Below are 10,187 nucleotides of genomic sequence, written 5' to 3' on the forward strand. Positions count from 1 at the left end.
ATTCTCAGAATTCTTTATATTTTATATTTTGCTCTTTATTTCTATGGTATCATTTTGCATGTTCCCCTGACTGCTGCGTAACTGTAAACTGGTAATTAGATTTCGAGGACTGAGCGGACACTGGTTTGAGTTTTTGATGAGAAGACTGTGTCTGGTGCATTCCGTTTGTATTAGGAAAAAGATGATGTCTGATTATCTCTCTTTGGGGGATTTTAGCAGAGATTGCTGAAACCATTATTTCATTAGGGTCTGAACTAAGTGAATGAATTGCCTGTTCAAAAAAAAAAACCCAACAATAAAACACAGTAAAACTTTTCTTTTAAGAGTCTCTGTACACAGGTGGAAAAATTTTGCCAACTTATAACAAGACCGGAACATTTTCATTTCAGTAAAGGAATTTGTACTCTGACAGACCCACTTTGGTCTCAGAACATCTGAATCTCTATTTCCTGCACCAAATTCATGACCAGTCAGTTGACTGTGACTCACAGCGACCCTAAGGGACAGGCTGGAACTTTTGTTTCTGAGGCTATAAATCTTATGAGAAGAGAAAGTCTTATCTTTCTCCTGCAGAGTGGCTGTGGCCTCGAATAGCTGACCTTGTATTAATCGGCCTTGTATTAACCGTCCACGCAAAAGACACTATGAGCTCCCATAAAGATTGACAGCTTCAGAAACTCCATAGAGGGTCACTATGAGTTGCGCTTGAACTGCGGACCTTGCAGTTGACAACAGCAGCACCAGGGCTCCTTATAGTGTAGTCAGTGGGCTTTAAAAAAAATCAGCTGTGTAAAATGGCAAGCGCTAGCTCATGTAATTAGCTTACCTGTTCTTTTTAAATCTCACAAAACAAAACATAACCTATTGCCAGCAAGCCACTTGCAGCTGACAGCATCTCCATTTCTCACTCTTTCCCACCGCCGTGGAATCAGTTCGGATTCACAGCCATCTAGGACAGAGTTGAACTGCCTTCTTTGGCTCTGCTGTAGCAGAAGGTCTCATCTTGCGCCTATGGAGGGCTGCTGAGTTCCCACCGCACACTCATGACTAGCCGTCCAACATGTAACCGCTTGACCACCAGGGCTCTTTATGCTGTTGGTGGTTGTTAGGTGCTGTGGAGTCGGTCCCAACTCGTAGCAACCTCATGCACACCCCAATGAAAGACTGCCCAGACCTGTACCGTCCTGACAACGGTTCTTATGTTTGAGCCACTGACGCAGCCACTGTGTCGATCCATCTTGTTAAGGCCCTTTCCTTTTGTTGCTGCCCTTCTACTGTTCCAAGCACGATGTCCTCCTCCAGGGACTGGCCCCTCCTGACAACATATCCAAATGAAGTGCTGTCTTCCTTGTCTCTAAGGAGTAGCTTGGCTATACTTTTCTAATACAGATTTGTTTGTTTGGCAGTCCAGAATACTTTCAATATTCTTTGCCAGCACCATAATTCAAATGCATCAACTAGCCTTTGGTCTTCCTTTATCAATGTCCAACTTTCATCTATGAGACCATTGAAAATCCCATGGCTTGAGTCAGGTGCACCGTAGTCCTTAAAGTAGTATCTTTGCTTTTCAACACTTTAAAGAGGTCTTGTGCAGTAGATTTACCCAATGGAAGGTCACATTTGATCTCTTGACCTTTGTTCCCTGAGCATGGACTGTGATCCAAGCAAGACAAAATCCTTGACAATTTTAATCTTTGCTCCATTTAGAGTGATGTTACCTACTGGTGCAGTTGTGAGGTTTTGGGTTTTCCTTACATTGATTTGTAGTCCACACTGAAGGCTATAACCCTTGATCTTCATCAGCAAATGCTAGAACCCTCTTCACGTTCAGCAGCAACATAGTGTCATCTATGTATCACAGATTGTTAATAAGCCTCTCCCAAACCCTGATGCTCATTCTTTTTCAGAGAATCCAGTTTCTCTGATTTTACTGGACAACACATTTTTGTGCCTCAAGTGTTAGATTTTTTCCCCTGAGTGTATTTGAACTGCTGATTCTGAGAATGTTACCAGTTTTCCCCTATCAGCTCTGTGTTTTTAGGATGCAGAACATATGCCATATACCACTCTTCACTCTCCTCCTCTCTGAGAAAATCAGAATATTTTAATGTAGTGTTAGCTAGCCTATGGTAGAGCATGCACATGTTGGCTTTATTTAAAGCAGTTTGTGTTGTACTAACTGTTTTGGTAATGTTATACTTCACATGACATTCCTTTTTCCTTTGATATATTTGAACAGTGCAAATAACATGAATTTGGAATTTTACCCAACTATAACTGCACCTTTATTAGGACCTGAATAGCAGGCAGTTCCAGTTTGTTATCTTAAAAAGGGGCCAGAAATAAGAGTTACTGTACAATAAATAAGGAACCTTCACATTATGTGTTTGACGGTTAATACAAGGTCAGCTATTCGAGGCCACAGCCACTCTGCAAGAGAAAGATAAGACTTTCTCTTCCCATAAGATTTATAGCCTCAGAAACAAAAGTTCCAGCCTGTCCCTTAGGGTCGCTGTGAGTCACAGTCAAGTGACTGGTAGTGAATTTGGTGCAGGAAATAGAGATTCAGATGTTCTGACCAAAATGGGTCTGTTAGAGTCCAAATTCCTTTACTAAAATGAAAATGTTCCAGTCTTGTTATAAGTTGGCAAAATTTTTCCACCTGTGTACAGAGACTCTTAAAAGTTAGAATTTTTCTTGTAAAGAAGCTAAGTCAATGTCACCTGTGAAACATTTAACCAGAACTATCCATTGACTTCTATAGATTAAAATGTGTCTGAAAGGTTTACTGCACAATTGAAGAAGAAAAATTTAGATCTTCCAAATATCTATGAACATTTCTATGAACCAGCTTCAACACTCAAAATTGCCCTCACACTTTCCATATATGCCTTTTCAATTATTTAAAAAATCCCCTCTTCTCAAGCTGTGTCCAGCTCGCCGTCTCTGTATGTATGCATTTCACAGCCTCCCACACCGAATAGAAAAAACGAGTTCCATCCTGTCAATTCTAACTCATAGTGATCTATGGGAAGAGAAAAACGGCCCCGTTTGGGGTCCTCGGACTTTAGATCTTTAAAAGGCTACAGCGTGACTTGCAGCTCAATGTGTAACCAACTGTGTACACCATGGGTCCATATGTCATTTCCCTTAAAGTCTCTTGATACCTAATTCTTTTTCAAATCGTATCTTTTAGCCTTACCCTGTAATTTGTGAAGCTGAATTCTTTTCATATTTAAAACTAGGATGGTAAATTATTAAATTAGTATAACTTAAAAAAAACACCCTCAAACTCACTGCCATTAATGTGATTCTGATTCACAGTGATGCTATAAAACAGGGTAGAACTGCCCACCCTGTGGGCTAGATTGTAACTCTTTACAAGAGTAGAAAGTAGTGTCTTCTTCCCATGGAGCAGCTGGTGGTTTCAAATGACTAATCCTTTTTGATTAGCAGTTCAGCGTGTAATCACTATGCCAATGGGGCTCTGTAGTATAACAACAGTAGAAAATATAGTGGAGCCACCCTATCTAAGAAACTAGAGCTGATGTAGTCTATCCTTGGGAATTTTCTGAAACAGTGCCCCAAATAACCCCAGGAACAGGCTTATAAACCAAGACACCAAGAAAGGAAAATGTTGATGTTTGAAAGTGTTATTTGCTCAGCATACGGATTGAATAAGCACAGTGAAACGATATAACCCTGACATACATCTTTCCTAATTTGAAACCGTGCAGTATTCCTTTGATCTGTTTGCACAGCTACCTCTTGTTCCATGTACACGTTCCCATGAACACACTGAAGTGTTCTAGGAGTCCCATTCTTCTCAAGGTTATCCGTAGTTTATTATTATGATCCACACAGTCAAATGCCTTTTCAGAGTCAATAAAACACAGGTAAACATCTATTTGGTATTCTCTGTTTTGAGTTAAGATGCACCTGACATCAGAAATGATGTCCCTTGTTCCATGTTCTCTTACGAATCACGCTTGAACCTCTGGCAGCTCCCTATCAATGTATTGCTGCAACTATTGTTGGATGATCTCCAGTAAAATTTTACTTGCATGGGAAATGAATGATATTGGTCTATAATTTGAGCATTCTGTTAGGTTATATTTCTTTGGAATGGGTACAAATATGGGTCTATGTCTTCCAGTCAGTTGGTCAGGTATTTATCTTTCAAATTTCCTGGCATAGATCAGTGAATAATTCCAGTGCTTCATCAGCTTGTTGGAACATTTGAATTGGAATTCCATCAATTCCTGGAGCCTTATTTTTGGCTTATGTTTTCACTGCAGCTTGAACTTCTTCCTTAAATACATTGGTTCTTCCTCATTTACTACCTCTTGAAATGGTTGAATGTGGACTAGTGCTTTTTGGTATAGTGACTATGTGTTCTTTCCATCTTTTTTTTTTTTATGTTTCATGCATCATTCAATATTTCCCCCCATAGAATCTTGGAATACTGCAGCTAGAGGCTTGAACTGTTTCTTGAGTTCATGTAGTTTAAGTATGACAATCTGCCTTTTGGGGTTTCTAATCCTAGGTCTCTGCACATTTCATTACAATATTTGACTTTGTCTTTGTGAGCACCTTTTGAAAATTTCAATTCAGCCCTTTGACTTCATCATTTCTTCCATTTCCCGTAGCTAGTCTGATGAAGAGCAAGATTTAGAGTCTCTTATGCATCCACTTTGATCTTTTCTTTATTTCCTATCATTTTAAAGACCTTTTTCTTTCTTGATTAATGATGTTCTTGATGTCTTCCCACAGCTTATCAGGTGTTCTGTTACTACATATGAGGGATTATCTGTTCCACAGTTGGTCCCGGGCCCAGTTTTAGCTGCTCATAGTGAATTTCTCCACCATTTCACAGACTGGTGTCCTTCTTCCATGTGGGCTTTGTTGCTTCTCAGCTAGATGGCTGCTTGTTTATCTTCAAGCTTTTAAGACCCCAGATGCTACAGCTTTTGATAGCCGGGTACCATCAGCTTTCTTCACCACATTTGCTTACCATTTTGTCTTCAGCAGTCATATTGGGAAAGTGAGCATCAGAGAATGCCAGGTTATTAAAACAAAGTGTTCTTGCATTGAGTGAGTACTTGAATTGAGGCCCAATGTCCATCTGCTACCTTAATACTTAACATATAAATATATGTACATAGATTTATTTCCCTATCGTTATATAGAAATATACGTACAAATGTAATGCTTGTATTTGGACCTCTACAAATGCCCTTTGCCTCCTAGTTCTTTCCTCTATTTCCTTTTTCTTTCCTTTTGTCCCACTATCATGTTTGGCCTTCATTCGGGTTTCAGTAATTCCTCTCAGTTACATTGCATACTACGCCCTCCTCGCCATCGATTTTAGATCACTTGTTGTTCCCTTGTCCTTGGGTTTGTTAACCCCCACTTCCTTTCCCCCACCTCCTTTTCTCCCGTGTCCCCCCAGAACCAATAGTCTGCTGTTTTCTCCTTTGGATTGTTTATCCCAGCTATCTTATCTCGACAGACATGCAGGGACCATAACAAGCACAAAAACAAGAGAAAGCAAAACAAAACCAAAAAGGAAGACAAAACAAGAAAACAAAATAACAAAAAAGCCAAGGACACCCCCCCCCAAAAAAAAAACCAAACCTATAAATAGTGCAAGGTCTGTCTTTTTTTACCTTTAGGAGTGTTTTCCAGTAGAGTCTGATGGGCTACCATGCCCTGGCCTCAAAGTCTATTTTTGGTATTTCCCAGAGGCGTAATTGCTTTCCTCCCCTTGCTGTTCTGTTGCATGCCCTTAGTGTAAAGCCTTAGTGAGTGGGGTCAGATGGGGCTCATTTCCCACACTGTGTCTCAAGCGTTGTTCCCCCGTAGAGCTATGGGTCAGTGAGGGAAGTAGTGTCTCCTGGTGGGGCCGGCCCTATGGTCTTCTCTGTGCATTGGCTGCTCTGAGCAGGAATATTGTCCTCAGGACTTGGTGGGCCAGGATGTATTCCACTCTCTCTCCTTTCCTCTTCATTTGCTCCTGTGTGCTCTGATCAGACACTCACCTCTCCACAAGCTTTAGCTTAAATTCTGTCCTCTAAAGTGCATTCTTCAGCGGGGTGTGGGGGGGTGAGGGGGTGGGGGGGGTGTTCCACATAGAAACTTGTTCACTTTTTGTGACCCTGGTGCTATGTTAAACACCAGTGACACAGCTTCCATGGTCACTGCAACTCACAAGTCACCACAGTATCATAAACTGATAGATAAATGGTGGTAACAGCCCTATAGATAAGCATAAATCTTTAAGGCATCAGATTGCCACAGATCACCATATTTTCTCCTTTGAAGCAACTGACAGGTTTAAGTTCCAATGTGCTCTTGGAGCTCCTTAGAAAAATCACTAAGGCATCATAATCCATTTTAGTCCTTAGTGTGGTTTTGTGTCATCTGGTGGTGCATGTTTACTTTGGTGTAAATATTGATGAGGATGATTCTGAGATTTTTGGAATATCAACAATAATTCTAGGAATGTTCCTAAAGAGCCCATTTTGTCAATCTAACCTTGGAAAAATCAGGCAAAGAAAATATTAGGGACATCAACACACATACTCAGGCTTTCTACTTCATAAGGAAAGATGGTCTATCCAAGAGGGTGCATTAGCAAATGTGGTGAAGAAAGCTGATGGTGCCCAGCTACCAAAAGCATCTGGGGTCTTAAAGGCTTGAAGACAAACAAGCGGCCATCTAACTCAGAAGCAACAAAGCCCACATGGAAGAAACACACAAGCCTGTGAGATCACAAGGTATAGATAGGATTGGGTATCAGGCATCAAAGAACAAAACAATCATATCATTGTCAATGAGGGGGAGTGTGGAGTGGAGACCCCAAGCCCATATGTAGGCAACTGGACATCCCCTTACAGAAGGGTTTCAGGGAGAAGAGGAGTCAGTCAGGGTGCAATATAACAATGATGAAACATACAGCTTTTCTCTAGTTCTTTAATGCATCCTCCCCCCACACTATCATGATCCCAATTCTACCTTACAAATCCGGCTAGACCAGAGGATATATGCTGGTACAGATAATAGCTGGAAATACAGGGAATCCAGGACAGATAAAACCCTTAGGACCAATAATGAGAGTAGCAATACCAGGAGGGTTAGGGAAAGGTATGGAGAGAAAGGGGGAACCAATCACAATGATCTACATATAACCCCCTCCCTGGGGGATGGATAACAGAAAAGTGGGTGAAGGAAGACATCAGTCAGTGTACGACATGAAAAATAATAATTTATAAATTATCAAGGGTTCATGAGGGAGGATAGGAGAAGGAGGGGGTAAAATGAGGAGCTGATACCAAGGGCTTAAGTAGAAAGGAAATGTTTTGAGAATGATGATGGTAACAAATGTACAAATGTGCTTGACACAATGGATGGATGTATGGATTGTGATGAGTGTATGAGCCCCCAATAAAATGATTTTAAAAAAAGGTCTGCCATATCTTTAGTAGCCTCTTCCCCCCTTCAGTTTTCTCCTTGTTCCTCATGATCCCAGATGTAAACATTTTATCCTTCTGTGGCTTGAAAATGGGGATTTGGCTGAGGAAAGTACCCAGTTCCTGAAGATGTTATGGCCAAATTCATGTTGTTGGAAAAAATATTATCATAGTTTTGTTATATATGCATGAAGTGTGAAAAAATAAGCTACTCATAAAGGTATTACTTATAGATGACAGCTGACGTTTTTAGTATTCTTTCTAAATTCCTTGTATAATTTATGATGCATCCCAAATGAGTCAATTTTGACTTGTCGTGCCTCTGTAGAATGGAGTGCAACTGCCTCTGAGACTTTCCACGGCTGCCAGTCTTCATGGGAACAGAAAGCCCCATGTTTCACACCTGAAGTGGCTGGTGAGTTCAAACTGCTGATATTTCAGTTAGCAGCTTAATGTGTAGCCCACTACATACAAGGAACATGTATGTAAAAACAAGGACTATATATATATTTAGATCATGTCTTGAAAAATTCATCCTAAACATGTTATTGTGTTGTTAAATGCTTTGAAGTTGGTGCCTATTTACAGTGACCAGAGAACAAAGTATTCTGGTTACTGCTCCATATTTTCAATTGTTGTTGTTTGAACCCATTGCAAGTACTTGGTAAGGGGCCCTTAAGCCATAGTTGTTAGGGGTGTGCTGCTGACCCAAAGGTCAGCATTTGGAAACCACAGCTGCTCCATGGGAGCAAGATGAGGCCTTTTATGAATGTAAAGGCTTATAGTGTTGGAAACCCACTGGGAAAATCCTACCCAGTCCTCTAGGGCCAATATGAGTGGACATGAACTCAATGGCATTGCGTGTGATCTTGTTTGTGTGTTTGTTTGCAGGGGCATGCTGGATGGAGGGGACCCTCTACCAAGGATAATGTTCTTCTTCAGGCCTGGCGCACATATCCAAAGTGGGTAAGATGAAGTCTCTCCACTTTCCCTTCTAAGGAGTATTCTGGCTACATTGCCAACGCAGATTTGTCCATTTTCCTGCAGTATATGGGATATTTGATATTCTACATTAGTACCATAATTCAAAGGCATTCATTCTTTTCTGGTCTTTATTATTCATTGTCCAGTTTTCACATGCATGTGAAATTATTGAAAACACCATGACTTGGATCAGGCACACTTTACCCCTCACCATGACATCTTTGCTTAGTGACACTTCAAAGAGGGTTTTTGCATCAGATTTTCCCAATTCAAGAATGTGTCATTTGATTTCCTGAGTTACTACTTCCAAGGGTATTGATTATAGGTTTAAATAAAATGAAATATTTGACATAATTTTTCCATTTATCAAGATGTTGTTTATTGATCCAATTGTGAGTACTTAAAAGATATGTGTGTGTGCTTATGCTGAGGTGGACTCCGTACTGAAGTGTGTATAGTCTTTGCTCTTCATCAGTGAGAGTTTCAAGTCCTCGGAATTTTCAGTAAGCAAGGTTGAGGTTTCTGCCAGCCAAAGGCTGCCGGGGCCTTTCGCCAATCCTGATTCTGTGTTCTTATTCACGCTGTCCAGCTTTTGTATTATTCCTTAGCACACATAATGAAAAACATATCCCCAGTAGCCACAACGTGGAGTGGCTTTCCATGTCAAAAAGGCAGTGCTAGGGCTGCCCATAGTAAACTTTTGATTCCTTGTGGAGTTAAGTGGAGAGAAAACGAACCCAAGTGGAACCAATTAGGTCCCTGTTGAGAACCGATATATTCAGAGATGGATGGGGTTGGGAGTGGACCCCTCTAACGGTTGCGCACTAACAAGAAGATGTGAGGGCTCCTGCTGCTGCGGACATCAAAGCAGCCCTTGGCTACGTTCTTCCTCAGGCTTTCTTATTCAAATTGTATCTGGTTCCACAGACGTGCCCAGCTTCCTTCTAATATGATGGTTCTTAATAGAGTCATAGTCTACTACTTATCATGAAAATAATGTCAATTGATATACGAGCCCATTGCCATATAATGTTTCTTAAAATGTGAATTTTAATGGATATGTGGTGAATGTGTGTGTGTGTGTGTATATATATTTATTTATAAAACTATTCCATTATGTGTGGTCATGACAAGTTTCAATAATACTGCAAGAATGTACACAAACTAAACACAAATGATCTATAGTATTTCAAGTTATTTTCTTAAAATTATTTTAAAATGTATAATATACACAGTAAAAACAAATTTAGGAAGGTGTTGGGGAAAAAGTTACTTGCTCTTTAGGTCAATGGGACAGGACTACCACCTTCCATGGTGCCAGGCTGGGTGTGGGAGCATGCTGATGGCTCAACCTCAGGAACTGATGAAGCAGCGGCTGGCTTGTCTCCGCCTGAGATAAAAGGGACTCTTCACCTCCTTTTCCCTGGCGAAGCTACAGAAGCACAGCGATCTGCAAATTATCAGTTACTCCCTGTTCCCAACTCTATCCTCCCCACCTGTCTGTGGACAACCTGGCTGATGTGTTAATGTTTCTTTGTATACTGTGTTAGTCTGGGTAGACTAGAGAAACAAATCCATAGAAATATGCATTTGTGTGTAAGAGCGAGTTTTATATAAAGGGTAATTGTACATTAAGAAAGCATCCCAACCCAGTCCAGTCCAAGTCCATAAGTCAGATATTAGCCCAAAAGTCCGATATTAATCTATAAAGTCCTCTTCAGACTTATGAAG

This window comes from Echinops telfairi, unplaced genomic scaffold, assembly GCF_000313985.2.
Source record: "Echinops telfairi isolate 266 unplaced genomic scaffold, ASM31398v2 ScPeMD7_3533;HRSCAF=4204_0, whole genome shotgun sequence".
Classification (NCBI taxonomy): Eukaryota; Metazoa; Chordata; class Mammalia; order Afrosoricida; family Tenrecidae; genus Echinops; species Echinops telfairi.